A 27,500-nucleotide genomic window follows, 5' to 3' on the forward strand; every position below is an offset into this window, starting at 1 on the left:
ACGAGTGAGATGTGGTACTCCAACCCGTCTAAGAGGGCGCTAACTAGAAAGTGGAAGTAAAATAACGATGATACTGGTTGGCTGGATGGATGGTTGGATGGCTGGCTGGATGGTTGGATGGTTGGCTGGATGGATGTCTGGCTGGCTAGCTGGTTGGCTGGCTGGCTGGATGGATGGATGGATGGATGGATGGATGGATGGATAGATGGATGGATGGATGGATGGATGGATGGATGGATGGATGGATGGATAGCGGCCAGATATTGTTGTTTGGGACAGAGAAGGAAAAGTATGTACCGTCTTAGAGGCCAGCTATCCTGCTGATGTATCTCTTCGAAAATCAAAGAAGAAGAGGATAACTACAGACAACTTCTTCGAAATTTTCAGCTTCTATACGCATATTACAAATCCACAGTTATGCCTATAATAGTTGAGGTTGTTGGTTTTGTTAGTAAATGCCTGAGTGACAAACTGGAGAAGCAAGGGATTTCAATGAAAGAAATCCTCAGCTAACACGCATATTGCAATATATAAGCGGAACAGTAAAAATATGTAAAAACGTTCAAAATGTAGCATTGTTTTTATTATCAACATTCCAACGATGAAATTTTGTGTCTTTGTTAGAAACTAGTTCCTTCCTCAGCGGAGAATTTCAAATAATTAAAAATAGAAGTGACATACATACATACATCCATCCATCCATACATACATACATACATACATACATAGCATTTACAATTGTAGCCCAAAACACAAAAGCCAGATCCCAACACGTGAGTCAAACACGAATTCATGCTCTGCTGTCTTTGAAAAGGACACGTTGGATAATGTCATCCTGGATCCTTTAAATGTAGAGAAATGGCGAGATAGTCACAGCTTGAAATATCATTGCTCATAGTCTGCTCGAACTGATTTTACCTGTGGCTAAATAGCAGCCACACCACTAACACCAACAATAACAACAACATCGTATCTATCACTTGTTTGACGACTATGTTACCGTTTACACCAAATTGCCTGTGGACAAATACGACTGTCAAAATCACAAATATAAACATCTTATTTATTGAATAACATTAACAATTTAGGATTTAGCTCAAATGAAACAATGTTATAAATTTAAATATTTCAGGTAGGTGGAGATGTAGTGAATGACGTACGCAAAAAAGTTCCTCATGGAATTTTTTTGGTCCATGTTATTCGGGACTTCACCACCTACCTACATACCTAGCTACATACATATGTGTGTATAATACTTGCGTGTGTGTGTGTGTATAGATATATACCTATACATATATATTGTTATATATACCTATATATAAATATGTGTGTGTTTGTATATAAGTATAAGCATACACACACGCATAATTATATGCCAAGATAGAGAGAGAGAGAGATAGGTAGACAGATAGATACATACATACATACATACATACATATATAGATAGATAGATACATATATACATACATACATACATACATACATACATACATACATACATACATGTGTGTGTGAAAAGTATATGACTGTGTATATGCAAATGTATGTGCGCACGTATGCATATATTTATACTCTTTCTTATTCTCTCACAACCAGCAATACCAGATATAAATCACACCTGGCTGCTGTGTATAACTAGAATGAGATATCATCATATATTATAGCGAAAGGTGGACAGTGATGACAGCTATAGGTAAAGGAGAGGCAGGAAAGAAAAATCCAGGTGTGAAGATGGAACAGTTCCTTACACACGTAAAAATACTTACATGAACACACACACACTCACACACACACACACACACACACACACACACACACACACACGCACAATATACATACACGCACATGTATGTATATATATCTATATACACATACATACGTTTATATACATAATTGCATACACACATGACAGAAGTATATACACACATACACACACACACATATATGTACACAAACACATTACATGCATAAGGACATACATGTATACATGTATACATACATACATACATACATACATACATACATTTATATATAGGCCATAAAAAGTCAGATGGTATGAGAGCTCTCTTTTACTCTCTTTTACTTGTTTCAGTCATTTGACTGCGGCCATGCTGGAGCACCGCCTTTAGTCCAGCAAATCGACCCCAGGACTTATTCTTTGGAAGCCTAGTACTTATTCTATTATTCTCTTTTGCCGAACCGCTAAGTTACGGGGACGTAAACACACCACCGTCGGTTGTCAGGCGATGCTGGGGGACAAACACAGACACACAAACATATACACACACATACATATATATATACATATACATATATACGACGGGCTTCTTTTTAGTTTACGTCTATCAAATTCACTCACAAGGCTTTGGTCGGCCCGAGGCTATAGTAGAAGACACTTGCCCAAGGTGCCACGCAGTGGGACTGAACCCGGAACCATGTGGTTTGTAAGCAAGCTACTTACCACACAGCCACTCCAACGCCTGAATATATTTATTTAACCACTTGATATACCTAGGGTTATGGCCGTTTCCCAGCCTTCGTCATGTAATGATAATTTCAGCGTATAATAAATTATATCACATACTATACCAGTATGTATGCTACACATTGTACTGTACAGTGTGTATTATACGATGAAGGCTGCGAAACAACCGTAATCCTACGGATATCAAGTGGTTAAATGAAGCTCTCATACCGCCAGACTTTTTATGGTCTATATACTCCTCATGAAATAATTTCATCGATTGGATCTTCTGGATTTCAGCTGCATAGGGCTCTGCATTTTACTCTTCCGTATTGGATTACTACGTAGTATGATAACCGGGTCCAATAAAGGAGCTATCTGTGACTGACACAGGATACTATGAATCCATATATTGCACTACAAAAATACGTATATGCGTGTATCTGTATGTGTGTGTGTGTGTGTGTGTGTGTGTTTATCTGTGTGTGTGTGTGTGTGTGTGTGTGTGTGTGTGTGTGTGTGTGTGTGTGTGTGTGTGTGTGTGTGCGCGCGCGTATTCTATAAGGCTTGAACTTTCATTATAGTAGTATCTATGGAAGACCGGTGGGATTATTATTTATACGGACTTAAAGATTGATCGCAATTTAGCATATAATTTAGTTATTGCAGTTTATTATTAATACCGAAGCAATGTACATTGGTTTATATGTCTCATTGTTATAGTTTTATTAAAGTTAGTGTTTAATCCTGCCTATATATTGATTGATTGAAATAAAATGGTTATTCAGCTTTCACTTTTATATTACACTACGGAAGACGGTAGGAACTATAACTTTTGTATGAATTAATAGAGTTGTCGCTGTTTAGTTACGTATTTAGGAGTTGGTTGTAATTTACTTTTTGAATTTATTTACCGGTACGGTTGTACATAGGATAAATATGTTTGAAAGTTGTGGTTTCTTTGGTTTGTTTGTTCTCAAACAACACTTATTTTAGAGCTGTTTAGAATTGAATGGCACTGCTCAGGTGTCGAAACCATAATGATATCCGTGGGGCAGTTGATGATGGAGGTATTTTGGATTGTTGGTATGGCTGTGGAATAATATTATAACATCCTTTTGATATATATATATATATATATATATATATATATATATATATATATATATATATATATATATATATATATATATATATATATATATATATATATATATATATGTATATATATTCACAATAGAATGCCTTTATTTCAATTTTTATTTATTCCATCTCGAACCATATTTTCCCCGACCGATAGGCCTCTCGATCAGGACGGATTGTTTGGGTGGGGGGCGGGTTATTTATAAATTCTCGAGCTTGGGGTTCTTCACTCCCTGTGGTTTTGCAGCTGTTGGATGACCGTTGTCTCAACAAAGCTCATTGACATGTTTTGTGTTTTTATCCTGCATGGTGTCCAACTAAAACCACTCCCCTTACTAAGCTGGCCCCGTAGGTTTACCGGTTAAGTCGCCGACGGCCCGACCATAGGAGAGGTTGTATTGAGTTACATGTTATTAGTAGCACTAACTGTGACCTGACATTCATACATGCATACATACATTCTCACATAGATATGTACTTGCAAACTTATATATGTCACTCAATATGGCAAGTGAGTAATAAATCAGAATAACAAAGCACAAAATACCTTGTGACATTTACCTACGACTCTTAAGTTTCTGAGTTCGATTCACAACGAGATCCACTTTACCTCTCATCTTTTTGAGATTGATAAAATATGTATATATTGCTAAAATAGTTACTGAAGTCGATGTGGTAGGGTATATATATGTGGTGGGAATGAAGGCGCATGGATCAGTGGTTAGAGCATCGAGCTTACGATCGTGAGGTTGTGAGTTCGGTTCCCGGACAGGGCTGCGTGTTGTGTTCTTGAGCAAGACACTTTATTTCACGTTACTCCAGTTCACTCAGCCATCATTGTTACATGGAATGATTGATAATTGCGATGTTTCCGTATTAAATTAATGGCAACATGATAAATTCGAAACCAAAGAGTATATATACATTGACAAACATATATACATACATATACACATGCACATACATATATATATATATATATATTAATATCTATATGCCCATGTATATATATACATATATATATGTATGTATATATATACATATATATATACATATACATATATACATATACATATATACATATACATATATACATATATATACATATATATATACACATATATAAATACATATATATATACATCTATAATATAAATCCCGTTCTGTGTGTGTGTGTGTGTGTGTGTGTGTGTGTGTGTGTGTGTGTGTGTGTGTGTGTGTGTGTGTGTGTGTGTGTGTGTGTGTGTGTGTGTGTGTGTGTGTGTGTGTGTAAAAGATAAAAGTTACTTGGAAATGGATGCGTGGCGTTCAATCATATAATAATATAAATACCATATATATGCATATGTACATACTTACATATATACGTATATACATATGCATATGTGGACACAGGACGTCACAGAACGTAAACAACATAAAATACTAAAATATGAAATACGAAATACGAATACATGGAACATGAACATTTTTTGCGAACAATAAAAGAAACAAATGGAAAACAAGACAAGCAACATAACGAACGACCCTTCATCAGTTGTCGGCTGTTTTTCTAATCCGTATTTCGAGGTCATTCCCAAATCAGTACGATCTGGTAACTTGGACCCCTCTTTCGCTAATTGTTTTAGGTGCCTATGTAGTCGTGAGCAGATACAGGCACATTCTCGGACTTTCACCCTTGACCTAGCGGAGCATTGAGGAACTAAATGTTGATGGAAGGTTGAACTGATATGCATTTACAAAGTAGACTGAAGTAACGAAAAATCAAGAGCCTTTCTCAAGGACATAACGTGCTGGGCTATCCAGAAATCGAACCCATAATGTTATTGTCCCAACACTCTACCCACTAGGTCATGCGCCGCCTTAGATTCCTATCTATATTCTTACACACACGTACACGCATAAAGTTAGATAGATAGATAGATAGATAGATAGATAGATAGATAGATAGATAGATAGATAGATAGATAGATAGATGGGATGAAAGAGGGGGTAATATAATTGTGTGTATATGCATGTGTATATATACGCACATATACAGGCAAACATACATACATACATACATACATACATGCATACATACATACAAATACTAAGTCATATACATTATGAGGCATACACGTACACATACGTATACACAAACACTCAAAGACGCAGAGAGAAAAGGAACGCCATAAATATGGTGTATCAGGTATGTAGTATAATAAATATGAGAACCCTAATGAGTAAAGTTAGTCGAGTGAGTCAGGACGTGGGATGGGCTTCTAGAGAAATCAAAAGACCATCAGGTGTTTGTTCGTGTGAGATATGTCAAGTCAGAGGATGTGTAACGGACGTATTTGAAGATTTGATGAGAAAATATGGGAGAATGGGTGGAAAATGAGCAACAGTTGAATGCTGTATCATGAGCAGCAGGTGGTGGTTAATGATAAAAACTGGATGGAGTTCTTTAGTTTAGATTGTCATTGTAACTCGTATAGGAACTGGAGTAAAAGTTATGACTGCTGTTACACGTTGCCGCTGCAGTTGTTGCTGCTGCTGTTGCTGCTACTGTCGCTGCTGCTGCTGCTGCTGCTGCTGTTGTTGCTGTTGGTGTTGTTGTTGTTGTTGTTGCGCTTGCAGTCTAGCAGCATGGTCTACATCGAATGAAAGAAACCTGCTTACTATCAAAGTTAAGCGTTAGTCTAGTAGCGAATACCCCATCTTTCGTTTAAGCATCATTATGTATCTAAAGCAGTGGTTTCCAAACTTTTTCAGGCTGCCGCCCCCTTGGTTCTAAGGCGACATTCCTAGAGACCCGCCACCACCACCACCACTCACCATCACAGACATAGACCATTTTCTGCAGCAAATCCAAAACAACACTATTTCACAAATAAAACTAAACCTAATTAACCTTTTGCTTTATTTGTTTTTTTACATCCATTGCCCCATTATCGCCCCATTTTTCTTCAAAGCCTGGATCTTTCCACTGCCCCCAGGGGGAAGGACACCAATAATAATAATCCTTTATTCTATAGCCACAATGCCTGGCATTTGGGGGTGGGGGGTAATCGATTATATCGACCCAGTACTCAACTGGTACTTAATTTATCGACCACGAAAGCATGAAAGGCAAAGTCAACCTCGGCAAAATTTGAACTCAGAACGTAGTGATGGGCAAAATACCGTTAAGCATTTTGCCCGGTGTGCTAACGATCACCGCATTAGTAGTATTAATAATAATAATGATAATAATAATAATAATAATAATAATAATAATAATAATAATAATAATAATAATAATAATAATAATAATAATAATAATAATAATAATAATAATAATAATAATAAATGGAATAACAACAGAAAAAAGATGGTATAAACACACGCCAGAAAAGGTCACAGAAAACGAGAAAGCAACCATACTCTGGGATATGCCAATACACACAGATAGAGAAATTAAGGCAAATAGACCAGATATAGTTGTCAAAGATCATGAAGAAAAAAAATGCTTTCTAATTGATGTATCAATACCAGCAGATGACAACGTTTCTCTAAAAGAAATGGAAAAACTTTCAAAATACAAAGACCTGGAAATAGAGATAACTCGAATGTGGAATCTAAAAACAGAAACAATTCCTATCATAGTAGGTGCCTTAGGTATAATAAAAAAATATTCAGACAAATACATAACAAAAACACCAGGACTTACAAATATATATAACATACAGAAAATTGCACTACTGGGTACTGCACACATTCTACGCAAAACACTTTCAATACAGTAAACATAAGAGCACCACAGCAAACCACAGCACATACCCAAGGCGCACAGAGCTGCGCTCGGTAGTGAAGTGAAAGCACGTTATAAAAATAAAACTACTGAATAATAATAATAATAATAATAATAATAATAATAATAATAATAATAATAATAATGATGATGATGATGATGATGATGATGATGATGATGTCTTGGTATAAAAGATGGGCTACAGCAAATATTCTGCTCAATACCACAGAATACCTAATCTATTCAATTCTAATTGTTCTTTTCAGGGCGCACCACTATTTGTTGTTGAGGATTGATTCCGTTAACGCCCGCTCAACTAATTCACTAATCCGGTTTTTGTAAGCTCGGCACGCTGGAAGTGATGCGTTCAGCTTCCGGTAACAGGGTCCCTGCCTACGTAGTCTAAGCCGACCGCACAAATCACAAATTTGTCTTCTTTGCAGTCGACTATCTTAAAAAGTGGACAACTTATACTATCCTTATCTTTTGGTCTACAGAATATTCTATCTAGATACGACCTGGGTGACCCTATACAGTTAGACCAGGTCTACACTGGCACATTCGGGAAATCCAGCGGGTACCTGTCAGACAGCTAAAAACGTCTGAGCAGGTTTGCAAGGCTTTTGCACCCTACTCCTCTCTCCGCTAGCCCCACATGATCCAAACGTGACTCTAAGATAACGTTCCAATAGCCCATAAGCACTAAAGGACGAGACATTCCTAGGAAAACGTCCAGATGTTTGAAAAAAGTCCAGCTGTCCTACTCCTGTCGGAGCATAGACAGCCACCTGTCTGAAGGCATGCCCGTCGCTACTACTCGCATCCAAGACCACCAGCTTACCTTCTGGCTCCAGGAAGACAGTCCTTATCTTGAGATTCAGACCTCTCCGGATTAACACTATCGTTCCATCTCTCACTCCCGGTTGACATGGAGATAGATATATCTCGTATCCACCGAAAATGGGCATGAAAGCTTGTCGGTCGGAGATTCTGGTTTCACTAATAGCCACTACATCGACACTTAATGACCTGAGGTCGTTGAGTAGATGGCCTTGTTTCCAAGGCTACCCTAGGTCACGTGCATTTATATTGCCTAATCTGAGCAGGGTCATGTAAGATCAAAGTACAGAAGTGGAAGAGGGTACTTACTTAATGCTAATTATTGTTGGGTCCTTGTGGATAGAATGGGAAAGCATCAAGAGGAATATAAAGGAAATCGGAATAACGTTCCCAGTAGAGCTAATACAAAAGACTTACTCTCTTGGCACGGCCAGAATAATCAGGAAAGTATTAGATAGTTGAAGCATGACATGGTACCATAGGCTGCAGGTAGCAAGCTCGCTAGTTTCAGCAAAACCTGGCTTACAAATAGTAGTAGTAGTAGTAGTAGTAGTAGTAGTAGTAGTAGTAGTAGTAGTAGTAGTAGTAGCAGCAGCAGCAGCAATCATTATATACAAACCAGCAGCCAGGAATGTGTTTAGTATGTCAGTTGGTCTATCCAATAGTGTTACACCGCTAAACTCAGTGGACATTTAAGCAATGTGATCGTGAATGGTTAATGAGTTGGATGTGGCCTGATGAAGGAGCAATAACTCCTGAAATATGCATATATATATATACATATATATACATATATATACATATATATATATATATATATATATATATATATATATATATATATATATATATATATATATATATATATATATATTCGCGCGCGCGCATGCACACACACACACACACACACACATACATACATACGTACATACATACATACATACATACATACATACATACATACATACATACATACATACATACATGAAACAAAAAGAAAGCAGCTCCGTATTAAATAAGGTATCGGCTAACATTAAATATCAATTGAATAAATATAAAAATACATATTTTCCCAATCAATGACAGAAAATCATTTAACAATATTATTGAAGATATTTTACGCAATATCTTCACGCGACTTCTTTCTAATAAACGCTTAGTTATTAGTATAACGTCTAAAATTTTAGTTTAAACTATAGCATCGTGGAGATAAGTATTGCTTTTATCTTCAATAATATTCTATCATTGAATGGGAAAATATGTATCTTTAAATTAATTCAATTGATATTTAATGTTAGCCGATACCTTATTTAACACTAAGTTAATAGTATAAAGTTTATCATTTTAGTTTAAACCAAAACTTCGATTAGATTAGTGTTGCATTTATTTCCAATAATATTGTTCAATATTTCTTTTTTATTTATGGGATAAATAAGTAGTTTTTTTTTATATATAATTTCTTTAATTATTAGTTAATATTCTAATTAAGGTTAAGTTAATAGTACAACATTTAAATTTTTATTTAAACTAAAGATTCGATTAGATAAGTCTTGTATTTCTTTTCAATAATTCTTTTAAATGTTTTTTTCTTTTATTTAAAGGTGATATAGTTATTTTTATATAAATTAATTTATATAAATGAATTTTTTCTTAGCTTATATTAAAATTAAAGTCATAATTATGCGCTCGTGTTGGAAGTATGAGCATTTTATGAAAATTCTGTTAAGACCTGACACTGTAAGGGTGAAAGGAGAGTGATTTTGGTTTGTGTCTTATCTTAAACGACTGGAATTTTTGAAAAACGCTTATCTTAAATGCTAAATGAGAACAAGCTGGCAGGGGAGAATGTCCTTTCACTATTACCGCTAACAAGACGATCGACCGAGGCAACATTTCCAATCCCGACCTGGAGGTGAACCAAGAGGTTATTCTATCGCTAGTGTGATGGATAATGAGCTGTACCGTGACATGGACGGATGACTAGAAGATGACTTCTGAGGCTCCTTTCATTGCCAGCTTAGGAAAGAGAAAACCCCGATGAATCGTTAAATAACAATGAAACTAGCAGCATCCTCATACCAAGTTGTGGAAAAGGCCCGTGTGGGCCTAGTGGGCTTAATATATATATATATATATATATATATATATATATATATATATAGTAATAATAACTATGTATATTGTATTATATATAATATACATACACAAGAACTCACCCTCAACCTCACTATTACGTTGCCATCTCCTTCATCATTGGCGCCTCTCTAAAATTCCATCAAAATTCCTCAAATCTTCATTTTGCTAATACATCTGTTAATTTTAGTTACCTCCCTTGCATTCGATTCTATTGCTATAAACACTTTCGTAACATCAGTTTTGAATGTCTATAATCAATGAAGTTAATCGGTTGGAATACTCGATCATTATTCACTGATAGATTATATTTAGCTGAGTGACATTACGAGACCAATTTTTGATACAAGGAAGCACAATTTTCTTTCGCTTGGTTCCTGAAGTCATCCTGAAATCATCATTCCAAGGTAATGAATGTCATAAATTTTAGATCATTAGCTTTTGGTTAAGAAGGTCATACATCTGAGGGCATAAAACTCGTAAATCAGAGCTCATAAAGGTCGTACATTTTAAGGTGATAAATGACATATATTTAATGTCATTTACGTCGAAGATTAAAAGACATAAATCTAAGATCAGAAAAATCATAATGATCATGAATGTGGAGTCATAAAGGTCGTAGATCTATGACCTTGCTATGAACTTCTTAAGAAGAAATCAATATACTACAGATAATACACTCAGACAACTATATCTTCTTACTAGTAATGTTGCTCCAGTAAGAACTTGTAGTTTATTGAAAACTTTGTTATTAAAGAGTGTCAGAAGCACTCATAATACTGCTTATTATTGCTTTGCATTGTTTCCATAAATTTCGGAAGTGACACGAGTACAGGATATTGACAAACTGCAAAGACGGTGAAATGCACATCTCTCGCTTTCACAGTCATTTTCGGGCGACTTCGTTTCGCCTAGCAGTGAAGTATATTATGTCTTTTAACACAAAGCATCTATAAAATAATTTTTTGCCGAACGAAAACCGCAGCTGCTAGCTTTTCAATGATACACATTTGTTAAGTATGTAATATAAATAATGATTTTGCTCTAGAACTGCAAACTGGATCATTCGAATTTTATTCAGCCTAAGTGGTGTCATTAAAAGGCTGTGTATTGTTTATGCTCTGTCTCAATATACTTCAGACAGACCGAATTGACTTCGTTTCATAAGTGACACGATAATGTGACATTGACAAACAGCAAAAATGGCGAAATGTACATCTGTCGCTCCGCGATTACTTCAGAAGAGAATTCGCATCTGAAGTATACTGCGCTTTCTAACACAATACGCCTATAAAGGGATATTTTCTTGGACAAAAACTGCAGCTTCTGATTTTCCAGCAACATGCAAACGTTGTGTGGCTTCGTGATGGGGGGGGGGATATTGTATTCATGATCATAAGATTGTGCTTACTATTTCCGAACTGGACTATGCATTTTGTTCTTGAACAAAACACTTCTTTTCGCGTTGCTCTACGATCACGTGACACACCAGGCACCTATACATGCAGTGTCAATTTGATGGAGGGAGTGAGAAAATGTACAGCACCAACATACGATTACTATAAACAAATCATTTTTGCAGGTTGTCCAGCAAGAAATTGCGGGAAGCCTCATTTGTCGTCTACGACTGAATGTCCACCATATATATGTAAGGAACGACCGTGCGAACTCAAAAAGGAGAAATGGTGACGAATGGAAAAACAGAGGACTCCTTTTATTTAAACGCGTCGCACGGTCGAACACAAAATTATATATATCAAATGATGATATACATGATATGTTATACGACGATAACATAGATGCCCAGTAATGAAAGACCACAACCGTATAAGATGAATAACAGAAATATTTATTGTGGCATTAAAGTGTATGTCTGTGTGAGAGTGTGAATGCGACATATAAGAACATAATCAAAGACAGGCCGTCATACAAAGAAAAGTATGTATGTGAATGATACATGTATGTGTATGTGAGTTATTACAGCAGATAGAAAGAGTCATTAACACGTGAGCATTTATACCAGTTCTTGAGTACACAATAGTATGAGTCTGTATATGAAAGAAGTGAGTTGAGGTTGTGTGTGGCAGAGGTGATCACTAGTTGTGATGTTGTGGCATCGATTCCGGGCCGTGATTCTTGTTATACAGATGTTTATTTATCGTGGTGAAGCTGAGTCACCTAACAGAATCGAAGAGAGAGATGTGCCGCGGTGGTTTAGTTTGGTGTACATAGAAAGTCGTGTAGACGCTGGTGGAGATTGATGCTGGTTAGTAGTAATCGTAGAATCGTGTTGGTCATGACGATGATGCTGGTTAGTAGTCGTAGACTCATGTTGCTGATGTGGCGGCGTAGTTGGTGGTCATCGTTGGACGAAGCTGTTGATGTGTCGCTGGCTGTCGCTGCTGCTGCTGTCGTGTGGTACACGGCACAGTCTCTATAGAGAAACTGGACCGAGACGAATTTGGCCGCCGAGTTAAAGCTATTTATAACAAACTATCGGCTCCCGATGGCTTCAGAAACATACTCTATCACGTGACCTTATTAGGGGCCGTGATTGGTCAGTTTGCGTTCTGGCGGGAACGGTTCGAAGAAGTTGCCGCTTCGAATATTAATCAGTCACGTGATGACAAGGAGATGGGTTCTCCGCTACGCCCGCTTGTTTATATTTAAATGAGAAGATTGTATGTAATGGCGATAGTAGTTTTGTATCTAATGGCGATAGGTAGTTTCGTATGTAATGGCGATCGAGGTGTTAGTTTCACTACATATATATATATATAGTTGTCCGAAGGCGTTTTATAACTCATGGAAAAAAGAGGCACAATATTCAGAATAAGGTAACACAGTGGGAATATTACTTATTCAGAATTATAAATTATACTCCATGAACAAACACCAAAAGTGTTGAATGCCATTTCATACAGCTATGTGGTATTTGACAGTTAGCTAAAATGAACAGCCTCTTGTGATAGCATGGGTGAAAAATGTCGCTTTTAGAATTCAGAAAGACCCCTCGAATGAAGCAAATCCTTCAGAATAATTATTTCCCCCACCAAATAGTGTTTGAACCTTCCACTACAGTTGAAATATAGTGTGCACTTTTTCAGTAATTTCCAGTTGACTTTGTATGATGCAGCGTTTGCCTTCAACAAGTATGTGAGTTTTGATAGCACTATGACCATGCCTTTTTTAGTTCTTAAGAGAGCAATTGTGGTTATTCTTTCTATTTAAAAAAGGACCTTCTATGGTTCCAATATATCATTGTCTCTGTGTCATCCTACTGGACCTTTCGACATTGCCCCCGTCGCATATTCGATGGCTTCTGATTCATTAACTGTTTTGTGGTCATGTAGCGTTACTTTTGTATAAGCAAATAATGTCAGTGTTTGTTTTGAACGTATTAAATAAAATTTGTCATATATTAGGTGTGCATCTGAGATCCTCAAGGGATGTCTATTGAAGATGTTCTGTACATATGTCGGTGGAAAATGCTGTCTCTTAACTTAAAAACAATTCCTACCTACGCAAGTTTTAGCGTTGAGAGAACGAGGGGACAGACTAGATTACCTTGCAGTGATGTTCTCTTTCAGTGAAGCTTCGTTACTATAAGAAATCGTTGCGTCGAAGATCCTCTTACTAGACAGTAAATGAAAAATCCTCTTGCTAACGTACTTCACGAGGTTTTGAACTCTATGCTCGGATAGCAGGAAGCTGTACTAAAGTACATTAGTTTCTCGTTTGTTTTGCGGAATCGCTTTGTCCAAGGTTCAGTGTTAGATCTTAAGAGTTTATTAATGCCAGGTTTCTCTATTGCAATTCTAAGCCTGGGAGAAATGTGGACATGGATTAAGACTTCCTGAGCCTATCCAGAGTTTACACTTCTTACTCCATGTACATCAGAGCTGGTTAAGAAGAGTTTCTTGTCCAGTGTATCCAGAATAAACAGGCCTAGAACATCCCAGACGACCGCGCCGTCGAAGGTTCTTAACGTTAGATTGAAGGAGCCTCCCGGGTCCGTTCGCTTGATCCAAGCTGTTCCCTTTTCGAACATTAAGGGTCTCTCGGCGTGCATGATTATGCTTATCTCCTATCGCTAAGGTCGGGACAGTTTTTAACAAAGCTGAGAACGCCATATCTTTTAAGTTTTCCAAGCAGAAGCACCGCCTTGAAGGGTGCTAATCAAACATATCAACCCCGGTACTTACTTTTGATTTTGGTATTTACTCTATAGATTTCTTTTTGCCGAACCGCTAAGTTACGATGACCTGAACAAATCAACGCGCACACACACACACAAGTGTGTGTGTGTGTATGTGTGTGTGCGTGCGTGCGTGCGTGCGTGCGTGCGTGCGTGCGTACGTGCGTGCGTGCATGTGCGTATATTTGTGCATTCATGCACGTATACATGTATATACAACAGGCTTCCACACAATCTCCGGCTACCAAATTCCTTCACAAGGCATTGGTCGGCTCAAGGCTGTAGTAGAAGACACTTACCCAAGATACAACGCATGGTTCTGGGTTCAGTCCCACTGCGTGGCACCTTGGGCAAGTGTCTGCTACTATAGCCTCGGTCCGACCAAAGCCTTGTGGGAGGATTTGTTAGACAGAAACTGAAATAAGCCTGCCGTCTCGGGCGGACCAAGGCCTTGTGAGTGGATCTGGTAGACGGAAACTGAAGGAAGCCCGTCGCGCGCGCGCGCGCGTATGCATGTGTGTGTGTGTGTATGCGTGTGTGTCTGTGATTGTCCACATCGCTTGACAACCGATGCTGGTATGTTCGGCAAAAGAGTCTGATAGAATAAGTACTAGGCTTACAAAGAATAAGTCCTGGGGTCGATTTGTTCGACTAAAAGGCGGTGCTCCAGCATGGCCGCAGTCAAATGACTGAAACAAATAAAAGAATAAAAGAATACATATGTATGTATGTGTGAGTATGTGTGTGTGTGTGTATTTGCGTGTGTGTGTCTTTTTGTTTGTTTGTCCCCAGATCATCGCTTGACAATTGATGTTGGTGTGTTTACGTGCCCCTATAACTAAGCGGTTCGGCATAAGAACCCGATAGAATTTTTTAAAAATAAGTCCTGGGGTCGATTCGTTCCACTAAAACCCCCACAAGGTGGTGCTCCCAGCATGGCCACAGTCAAATGACTGAAACAAATAAAAGAATACAAGAAAAATAAATAAATAAAACAATATAAAAGTGGGTGAACCAGGCTTTTAAACCTTTTGGGATGTGTTGATCCCTTCCGACGTTCTCTGACTCTCATCTTTGTCTTCCCTTTGACATCCACCCTAGACCCTGTATACTGTTTCCCTTCTTCCCTAAAACCTCTCTATTTTTCCTTCTTCTACTTACCTTCTTTCACCATCTCGTATTTTTTTTTTCCTTCTCGCACTTTGCTCTCACTCATTATTATACTCCAACACATACACTCACATATACAAATTATACATATAATGCACCTCCTCCCATCCTCTATTTCTCTCTACTTGCCCGACTCCACTCATATATACACCACTGCTTCAAAGACAGCACATTGACCTGGCTTACAAGGTGTAATTTTGACGTCACAGGCCAATCTAAGGGAAATAACTCTGGAAGGACTAGGCCAATTGTTTCCTTTATCTTTTCCTTGTGTGTGTGTGTGTGTGTGTGTGAACTTTTTTTTTATTCCAATCAAGGATTCTTTGACATTTTGACCAAATGTCTTCTGATGAACCTACATTACACGAGAAACCAAGTTATGTTTTCTGGCCGGCCACGCGTGATGGCTGTATCCTTATAGAGAAGCAATTTTTTCTTATGAAGCCGTCCTGTAACTTTTTGGTCGTGTTTGGAGCATAACTTATGATACAGTATAACACACACACACACACACGCACAAAGTACATACATACATAAATGTGTAAATATGTGTGTACATACATACATACATACATACATACATACATACATACACATATACATACGTGTGTATGTATGTATCTATCTACCTATATATCTATCGTAATCTGAATGCAATCTCACGAACAAAACCAGATGTAGAGGGATTTATTATCATCAACATCACCATCATGATCATTATTTCATACACACACTCATGTATATATACATATTTATGCACATACATATATACATATATACATACATATATACACATATATACATATATATACATATATACACATATATACATACATATATATATATACACATATATACATATATATATATATATATATATACACTTTTATACATACATATATATATATATATATACACTTTTATACATACATATATATACATATTTATTAACACACACACATACTCACACATATATATAAGCAGAACAAAGTGACTCAGATGAAAGTAACATTCTCTTTTGTCGTTCAATTTTACTCAACCCATCAATGGGTCGTTTGAGTAAACCAATCAATAACGAACCTATAATGAATCCTGTAAACGGCTGAAAAGCAATGACCATTATTAATGCTTTGTCTTGTACTCCCGCATCGAGACCAGTTTCGTGCAATTATGAGGGCACGCTGGCAAAACGCCGCTCCTCTAAATGAAAACCTTACCTGTCATTGTGGTTTTGTGGTACGGAGCAAAGCAGGCCCTGCCGTCCACTCAAGAAAACACCTAGTAAATTATCCACAAGTACTCGAGCAAACTGAATTCTCAACGTGCTCCATTTTCCAAAAGGTTTGCAAGGCACCAGCAGGATAAATATATGTTGATGCTTTTTCATAACTTCATGCAAAACAGAGCATTCTTCAAAGTGGGATTCCATTGAGAGTATTTAACATGAAACATAAGGTCATCGAAAAGTATTAATATATATAAAGCCAAAACTTCTGGTGTTCAGACAATACACATACATTAAGTATGTGGTATTGCTACTGTTTTCATTGCTTGTGCGATGCCATTACAAGCCAGCAGATAGTTTATACACTATCTGTATATACTTCAGACCAGTGGTTTCGAGTTATTTCGGAAGTCACACGAGTACACAACATGGATAAGCCGCAAGTATGGCAAAATATGCTATTCATTGCTCTCGTGACTACTTCAATGACGATTTCGTTTTACCTAGCTCTGAAGTATATTGTGTTTGTGTTTAACATTATGTGTTTTTAAAAGGGTTACTGCTGGACGAAAAACCGTAGGTCCTGGCGTTTAAACACCACGCGTACGTTAGGTATGCAGTATTGATTAGGAGTGAAACGTATAAAAAAAAAGCATATATATAACCATAGATACTCTTCAACTTTCATGAGACGGTTTAAATTCGAACCCACTTAGCAATATTTTCTGTTGCACAACAATATGTCGCCAATACAAATATAAATTTTAAGAAAGTCAGTAAACAATCTTTTGTCAGTGAACAGATCGCGGTTTCAAAGCGACGAAAATATTTTGACACAAATTAAATTTAAATGTTGAAGTGAATCTAACGGTTTTTGTGTGTTTTTTAAATGGCTTATAAACACCTTCCACGCTGCAATTGTTTATATATAAGACGAAGACAGGTGTATAAACAAAAAACAGGTGTATTAGTTTCGGGCCTTGTACCTAGAGTAGAAAAAAGAAAAAGAAATCAACTCGCACATTACAAATACAATCCGTAAGTAGAACAGTAAAAATATGCAAAACTTTCTCAAGTTTCAAAAGTAACATTGTTTTTGTTATCTACATTCCAACGGTGGAGTTTTGTATCTTTGTTAGAAAGCAACTCCTTCCTCAAAAGAAGAATGTAATTAAAAACAGAAGAGAACATTCTTCAACTTCTATCTTTGATGAGATGATAAAATGTAACTAAATAAATGTTATACTCCTTGTAAGGAAAGTGATAAATAACATCTAACCTAATATTAACATATTACAACATTTTCGGGCTGATACAAACTCGTACACCGTTATTTAAAATATGTCGAGCCATCCACCTGAACGATTTTTATTAAAACTGGGCATAATTTTCAAGGGAAGCTACTTTTGTACATTACGATATATTTGGTAGTTATTTCCCTTGGTATGTAAATGATACATGGGTTCTTAATGTTTCCTTAAAAATTCAGATAAAATCTATACTCGAAGTATTTTGAGACTGTTACTTTAAATGATAAAATAATATGCACACTAATCACTAGGAAATGTACACCAGGAATTATTTGAAACCAATTATATACTTTCCTGACATCGTTGAAAGAGCGTGCATGATAAAAGTCTATTACCTTTACCTCTCTACTTGCTAACTACACACGTCTCGGTATATTACTTCTTCCAACTCGCGACATGTTTAAAAGTAATAATGAAATAAACCCTACCACTCCTGATGAGTTAATGACTGAATATTTGCTAATGACAGCCAATTAGCTTCATCTATATTTCTAACTGATCAATACGAGAAAAATATGTTGAATACATGTGTAAACAACAACCTCTACTGCAAAGCAGAGCAGACAGAGTAGTAACGACTTGATGAACTTACTGAATGTTTACAAAGATACTAAAGTATAGTATTTTATTGTTTATAACAGTGTTTCTCGGGCATTTCTTTTTTTTTTTTTTTTTTTTGTACTTATTTTACTTGGATAGATCTTCACAGCCATTCGATGTTTTTAAAAAAATCCTATTATGTTTTCGTAATTAAATATCATTAGAAATCGTACAAAAATAATTATTAAAATATGTTGTGTGTTGAAGAAGTATAACCAATTCATTGCCATATGAACCCCGATTGAGAACCCTGGTTTTAATATATCCAAGTAATCAAAGGTTCCTTCATTGGCTCACCCCGAAACTCTACAAGCAATCCAAGGTGTACCGATTTTTGTTTGTGAAATATTCCGTAAGACAGTAATTAACTCAGTTCAATTCATCTTAGAAAGAAGGCACTTACGTAAAATGATGGGTTACTTGGAAATTGGATGAATACCGTTTCTATATGCTCCCTTCCATTTTGTATCGTGGTTGTTTATGACTATATTCGACAACTTTTAATAAGTGACAGAGGCTCTAAGTCGTGAATATTGCAACTGGATTCAAATTTAGAGTGCTTTATAGAAATACTAATTCGACTTCAGTAATTGATTAGTGCTGACTTCTTATAAACCCTAGAAGGATGCACGTTAGGATAGCATTGCCAGAATTTGAACTCAGAACGTAAAGGCCGTAATCAACTACTGAGGCATTTTGTCCAATCCCTTAACGATCCAACAAATCTACTAGAAATAGAAGTCAAATCTCTCTCATATCATCACACAGTCTTAAAAATAAAGAATACATAAGATAGACTCTGTCAGACCGGGCGATAACATGTCAAGCCGTCACTCTCGATTCACCTAGCTTGTTATGCTACCTTGAGTTTCAGAACCAACAACATTGTAGATAAAACAGACGTCAAATTTTGCTCTAATCACATCCTATCATCTTATGAGAAATAAAAAGGCCACATTGGATTATATAATCTTAAATTTTTTTATTAAATTAATGAAATTAGTATGGCCATAGTTGTAACGTCTTATATAAATAAGTTATATTTGATCAGAGATTGCCAAGGACTACATAACAATAACAAACCTCAAACTATTTCAGTATTATGTTCTGAATGAAAATCTCAGCTGCTAAAACCAGCCTAATTTCTTTTTCCTTTTCTCTCCATTTCAATTATTCTTATTACTTTTTAAATTCTTCCTTTCTTTCTCCCGTTCTTCATTTCTTTCTTTGCTTGTTCGTTTCCTACTTCCTTTGTTTCTTGATTTCTTTCTTCGTTTCTCCGTTTTCATCCTTTCTTCATTTCTCCGTTTTTATCCTTTCTTCATTTCTTTCTTCCATTTTCCTTACTTTGTTTCTTCGTTTCTTCCTCCTCTTTTCTTCTGTTGTCATGTTTTCGCTTATTTCGTTCTTTCCCTTCATCTTGTCTTCCTGCTTTCTTCCTTCTATCAGTCCTTCGTTTCTTCTTTCCTTTCTTATTTTATCTTATTCCGTTATTACTATAACTTCGCTGATTTTGATAGTCACCTCTAGTTCTTGGACTTGGAGGAGAAACAAAGGATTACAGTCATGGATAAAGTTGTTAATGATATTGTTTAATCCCAGATCAACCTTAACTGAACAGGCCTATAATCCAGCGAATCCATTGATTTCTAGATATTGGATACTTTTCCGACTACATTATCTAAATGTGTCCTTCCATTTTTAATATATGGTATGATTTGAAGGAGAGTTGGCTGCTACTTTTAGCAGGTCTACTAACCATGTAAGAGTCTCGTCTGTTGGCTCTATACTTTGTTCATTCTAAGGTGCGGAGACCATATAATTATCAATAGAAGTGACAAGTGAGAAGACACATGGGTGAAGTGGATCAACTACTGGCTGTATGGCGTTGGCGAATGAACCATTCAGCTGAATCGGTGTTATTTAGCTCCAGATCAATTTTATCAAGAAAGTCTATGACCAACGGTATTCAGGGCTTGACTTATCCCTCTTTTATTTCAGATATCGTGCAGGCATGGTTGTGTGAATTAAGAAGCTCGCTTTGCAAACGATGTGGTTTCGAGTTCAGTCCCTGTGCGTGGCACCTTGGACAAGAGTCTTCTATCAAGTGAATTTGGTAGAAGGAAACTGTGTAGAAGCGAGCTGGCAGAAACGTTAGCACGCTGGGCGAAATGCTTAGCGGTATTTCGTCTGCTGTTACGTTTTGAGATCAAATTCCGCCGAGGTCGACTTTGCCTTTCATCCTTTCGGGGTCGATAATTTAAGTACCAGTTACGCACTGGGGTCGATGTAATCCACTTAATGTCCTTGTTTGTCCCTTCTATGTTTAGCCCATTGTGGGCAATAAAGAAATAGGAAACTGTGTAGAAGCCCGTCATACATACATACATACATATAGATATATAGCATGCATTATACCCGTTGCACTCCCTCAATTTGGATTTTTCATTCATATTAGTAGCAACACTAGTTGCTAACCGTGATCGAAAAAGAAACTATCAACTTATCGGATTTCCTCATAACTTTGATATGGGGAGAAAAAAACGTGTAACTCCCGATGCTAATAAATTGTTATTGTTCCTTGTACACTGTCTACTTTTTGCTCTCTGTACTTGTCACTGACTACTTGAAGCTTATAAACACCCTACGCTTGGATCCCTGGATCGTACCCTTATATTAGTCGAGCAAATCGCCCCCATGGCTTATTCTTTGTAAGCCTAGTACTTATTCTATCGGGTTCTATTGCCGAACCGCTAAGTTAAGAGGTGCTACCTTAGTTCACTGGTAGTGAACAGCTGGCACCGTAGTAGATCTCCAGCGTTAGAAGCTGTGCAAAAACAATTAATAGTAACAACAACAACAACAACAATGATAATAATAATCCTTTCTACTAAAGACAAAAGGCCTGAAATTTGGGGGAGGGAACTAATCGATTACATCGACCCCAGTGTTTCACTGGTTCTTAATTTTTCGACCCGGAAAGGATGAAAGGCAAAGTCGACCTCGGCGGAATTTGAGCTCAGAGCATAAAAAGACGGACGAAATGTCATTAAGCATTTTGCCCGGCGCGCTAACGATTCTGACACCTTACCGCAATAATAATAATAATAATAATAATAATAATAATAAAAAAAAAAATAATAATAATAATAATAATAATAATAATAACAATAACAATAACAATAACAATAACAACAACAACAACAACAACAACAACAACAATAACAACAACAACAACAACAACAACAACAATAACAATAACAACAACAACAACAACAACAACAACAACAACAACAACAATAACAATAATAATAATAATAATAATAATAATAATAATACTCTCGAGAAGTACGTGGAACAAATAGGGGCTGCAATAAGGGTGAAGCACTTGCAGAAAACAGCACTGCTTGGAACCACTCGAATACTCCGGAAGGTGCTCGAAAAATAAGGCGTGTTACCTTAGTTCACTGGTAGTGAACAGCTGACACTTGAAATACATCTCCAGCGTTAGAAGCTGTGCAAAGGCAATAATAATAATAATAATAATAATAATAATAATAATAATAATAATGCAATTTTTGGTATTGGTACCTGACGTTATACACCCATACAACCTACCCTCATGACAGATAAAAAGGCTAGGCTGAAAAAGAGAGTGAATGATGTCCTCTCATGCTGGCGTTCTGTGTACTAATACCGAAGGACTGCCAATAACAATTATAATGATAATGAATTGCGACAGAAGCAGTATTAATACCAAAAGGTAATATTTAGCCCCACTTCAAAGTGGGTATTGTGTTAGAACACAGAATACTGCGACAGTTGCCATGAGAAAACATCTCGTATAGACTTCTGGGGTACTACTAAAGCAGCACGGTCCCGTCCGCGCTAGCTAGTCGTGAATGGTCGATCCTAACCCTAAACACGTATTCATTTGCACACGCGGGTTAGGGATAGGGTTAGGGTTAGGGTTATGGATAGGGTTAGGGTTAGGGATAGGGTTAGGGTTAGGATCGACCACTCACGACTAGCTAGCGTGGACGCGCGACTGCGCGTTCGGGACCGTGCTGCTTTAGTAGTACCGACTTCTGGTGCATGATGATGAGAAGAAGAAGAAGAAGAAGAACTAATACTGGTAAGAACATCAAGAAACAAATACTACTAATAATAATAATAGCAATAATGATAATGATGCTGATGATGAGAGCAACGACAATTATGTTGATGAAAAACGAATAAATAAACGCTTGGGTGAAAACATAATTTGGAGTGTAGGAGTGTCGTAGGTGAAAAGAGAAGTTACTGACAATAGACTTCTAAGGCAAGCAGCCATGCGGTTGTGATAATGATAAAATAATAAAATTGTCGTCGACGACTGTTGTTTGATATGCATTCCACTGGAGCCTGTTAAAGAGGATCAACAGATAAAAATATACATCGCAACATAGAAATAAGTGAGAAGGGAGTAAGAAAATGTGCATCAAAGCACATATCATAGACCATCGAACCTATGAGTAGTGGAAGGAGGAGAATAAATTTTTGAAGAAAATTTAAGTAATTTAATAATTACATATGTAACACGTGTGGCGGCCCCAGTGGTTAGGGCAGCGGACTCGCGGTCATAGGATCGTGGTTTCGATTCCCAAACCGGGCGTTGTGAGTGTTTATTGAGCGAAAACACCTAAAGCTCCACGAGGCTCCGGCAGGGGATGGTGGCGAACCCTGCTGTACTCTTACACAACAACTTGCTCTTACTCTTACTTCCTTGTTGTGCCTGTAATTCAAAGGGTCAGCCTTGTCACGCTGAATATCCCCGAGAACTACGTTAAGGGTACACGTGTCTGTGGAGTGCTCAGCCACTTACACGTTAATTTCACGAGCAGACTGTTCCGTTGATCGGATCAACTGGAACCCTCGACGTCGTAAGCGACGGAGTGCCAACAACAACAATATAACACGTATAAATATAAAACCACATTAAGATACAAATACAAAACGAAAAAAAACACAAACATGAGCAAAGAAAGAAAATAGAAAAGGGAGAAGAAAGAAAGAAAAAAGCATCAATTCAACATTAAGTGCTTCACTTGGTCGCACACCACAAGGTTCAACGAAAAGGGACGATGGTGAGGCTAAGGCGTTGGACCAGCCAAGCACTCTCACGGACATCACCTGACATCTCGATAAGGAGAGCCGCCATCGATGACAAGAACTTCACTGTTAGTGGCCCAACCTCTTCAAATGTCCCAACGCTACAGGCTGGAAGAAATGGTTCACTGATAAATGAAAGCTGAAAAGGCGAAAAAAAAAAAATTTTTTAATAAAAAATAAATAAAAAAGCTGAAAATGTAAAAATGTAAAAAAAAAATTAAACGGAAAGGAAAAAATAATACTCGAGAATTTGTTGGAACAAGTGCTCTAAGAAATAGAATAAGATGGAATTTTAGCATGATTAAGTATTAAGTAAACGAACAACTTATTTGTTCACTAATTAGTAAATTAGTTAATTAAAACTCTTGTCTCGAAAGGTGTAGAGTTAATAATGTAACTACTTGAATGGCAGAAAAGAAGGAAACGAAGTGTCGTTAGGAGTGAAGTATAATGGGTTATAGTGGAACAAAATTGTTGGTACCGTATTTGATGTAAGTTAAAGATGTAAACCGAATACTCGAGTGATGCGAAAAGAAACCGTCCATTGCTATTACAAATACATTGAAGCCTGTCAAAAGAAATGCTACATAGCGGTATAACGAGGCTGAAGATGATGACGGGTTGTTTAATAGGGTTAATGGAGAAGTGAGACGAAACAAAAACGAGAAGAAATAGGCTAATTATGGGTGTAGCTAAAGGTTCGATGGGAAAACGCTAGACAAAACGATAATGATGGATACGAGTGAAGAAGTGAAACAGATCCTTGTACTTGCGGTATATTACGTGAAAATGTGTATGATTCAAATAGTTAGGGAGAAACAATAACGATAACTAATTTAGAAGGGCCAAGGTGAGTAATAAGGGAATAAAAAGTAAATTAAGGGGCCGGGATTACATTTTATGTAACGTAGAAAACCTTAGAAGCAGAAAGCGATACTCCATCCATTTGGAAATAAATGAAGTCGTATGGAAGATTGGTGGTTAAGGGACTTAATATAGCTTGAAATGAAATTTAGAAAGAAAACTTACAAATGTAGTATTATAGATTTAGGGTGAAGAAACCCTAAATCTAGTGCGAAAAAACTTAAAAGTTAAAAGGAAGAAAGAATATAAGAATGGAGAAGTAAAGAAGTGAAACCCTCCAGAAAAATTGGATAATCCATCCTCGAGTATTGAGAATGACATTTAAAGAGAAATAAAATTTACGTGTAAGGGTTAAAATTAGAACTGATATTTTGTATTTAACATTGGGGTACTTATATCTTCGTGTGTATACTTGTATATTTTTCATACTTTAATACTTTTAAATCTCGTGATTTTATATCCACATGATACATCCTAACACCCAGTATTCAACCATGTCTATGTCGTAGCTTTTACACGTTCTTGTTATATTAATATATTAAGTTATACTGTTTTGTTTTATTTTATGTCTCTCTAACGTTTACATATGTCATATCATTTTTTTAATTTCCTTGAACTTCATTGCTGACATACTATTGTTGTTGTTGGCACTCCATCGCTTACGACGTCGAGGGTTCCAGTTGATCCGATCAACGGAACAGCCTGCTCGTGAAATTAACGTGCAAGTGGCTGAGCACTCCACAGACACATGTACCCTTAACGTAGTTCTCGGGGATATTCAGCGTGACACAGTGTGACAAGGCTGACCCTTTGAATTACAGGCACAACAGAAACGGGAAGTAAGAGTGAAAGAAAGTTGTGGTGAAAGAGTACAGCAGGGTTCGCCACCATCCCCTGCCGGAGCCTCGTGGAGCTTTAGGTGTTTTCGCTCAATAAACACTCACAACGCCTGGTCTGGGAATCGAAACCGCGAGTCCGCTGCCCTAACCACTTGGCCATTGCGCCTCCACTGACATACTATTAATTTGGGTGGAAACGGCGCAGGAGAGTGCATATCGGAAGCCATGCCATATTGGAAGGGTTCAAAAGAGTTATAATTTTAGTTCCGTTCCTAAACGATAGAAATTACTCTAAAATTGCCGTTAGATACTGGTAAGTTTGACAGATGCGATCCCTTTCTTTTTTGACTACCTCACTTTTCTATACAGTATCAGACTTTTTGCAACTCAGTTTACCGGAATTGAGTTATATCAAGATCGTTTAGATCTTAAGTTAACAACCAAGTCAAGGAATGGACTAAACGGAGTATTAACATACCTGAAGCGTTTTGTTTGGGTGTTAACGTCGGTTGCTTTTTTATAGATTGTTGGGTTTAATATACATTTAATGTATATTTTCAGAAAGGTCATTCGAATCAGAGATGCAGTATTAAATGTGGAATTATATAATATCAAAGCTCTCCTTGAAGATTTGAAGAAGTTGCAGAACAACTGGAAAAAAGTTCTGGAATGAAGCCAAAGAGTTAGCATCAGATCTTGAGACAGAAATTGAAGAATGCTCATATGGAGTCTAGGTCAAGGGAGAAAAGGGTGTACGATAACACGACATAAGAAACCAACTTGACAGATGATTCGCCATAAGAGGCCTACTTTAGGAAACCTATTTCGTGTTTTAATTGATAATGCTATTGCAGAATAACTCTACATTTTAATATTGTTGGGTGATTGGCTGAAAGTTTTGTCATCTTGTAGAAATAGCCCACAATGCCAAAAAGTGAGGGAGTAAAAAAACCCGAAAGCATAGAAAGTATCCCACTAAACTTAACGTCGAAGATTTTGCATAAATATAACATCAAATACACCTCCATCCTTACTGTAATTTGTTATAAAATCAATTTTACCGTCTAATGATAGAATATTGTAATGGTATGTTGTTGGACTATTTCATTTCAAAATTGTTTCCCTTTTTGATGCTAAGCTTTCGTAAATATGTTTGAAATTTGATTTCAGGTTGTAGAACTATTAACATTCTTTCTATTTTACAGGTTTCTCATATTCCTTTTAGAGTAGATTAACGCATATTTGTTATTACATAGTTACATCATTTGCATACTACGTTAAAATTCTATTGCATAAGTCACTGAAATCTTTATAAAATAATGAAATGGAACAGGGCTGTAACGTATTTTTTAAGGAGGGTTTCCATATATTCACGGGCTTCTTGGTTTTCCGTAACCCCGACTGAGTGGTTCAACGTCAGTTTAAAGGTTCTGCATATATTCATGTAAATAATAAATACAATCCTACATACGTACATGTGTGTGTGTGTGTGTAACAAACATATATATTTACATCTATACATACGTACGTGCAAACATATATGCTAGCTGTCGTCTCGCTATGAAGTATGGTCGCCTTTTGAGCGCCTTTATTTTTGTCCATAAGAAAATCAGTACCTTCCTGTTATGGAATTCCTCAATGATGAAGACATACATCGGTACAGCAAGACAAAGACTGCACCTCCAAAACACTGACGGTTCTTCAATAGAGAATGCAATCGCGCGGACGAACAGCGAATCGTGAATGCTCCTAACTAGTCTCCACATTCCGTGTGCCCCTCACAGGCA

Source organism: Octopus bimaculoides, chromosome 4 (assembly GCF_046866305.1).
Source record: "Octopus bimaculoides isolate indiv1 chromosome 4, ASM4686630v1, whole genome shotgun sequence".
Taxonomy (NCBI): domain Eukaryota; kingdom Metazoa; phylum Mollusca; class Cephalopoda; order Octopoda; family Octopodidae; genus Octopus; species Octopus bimaculoides.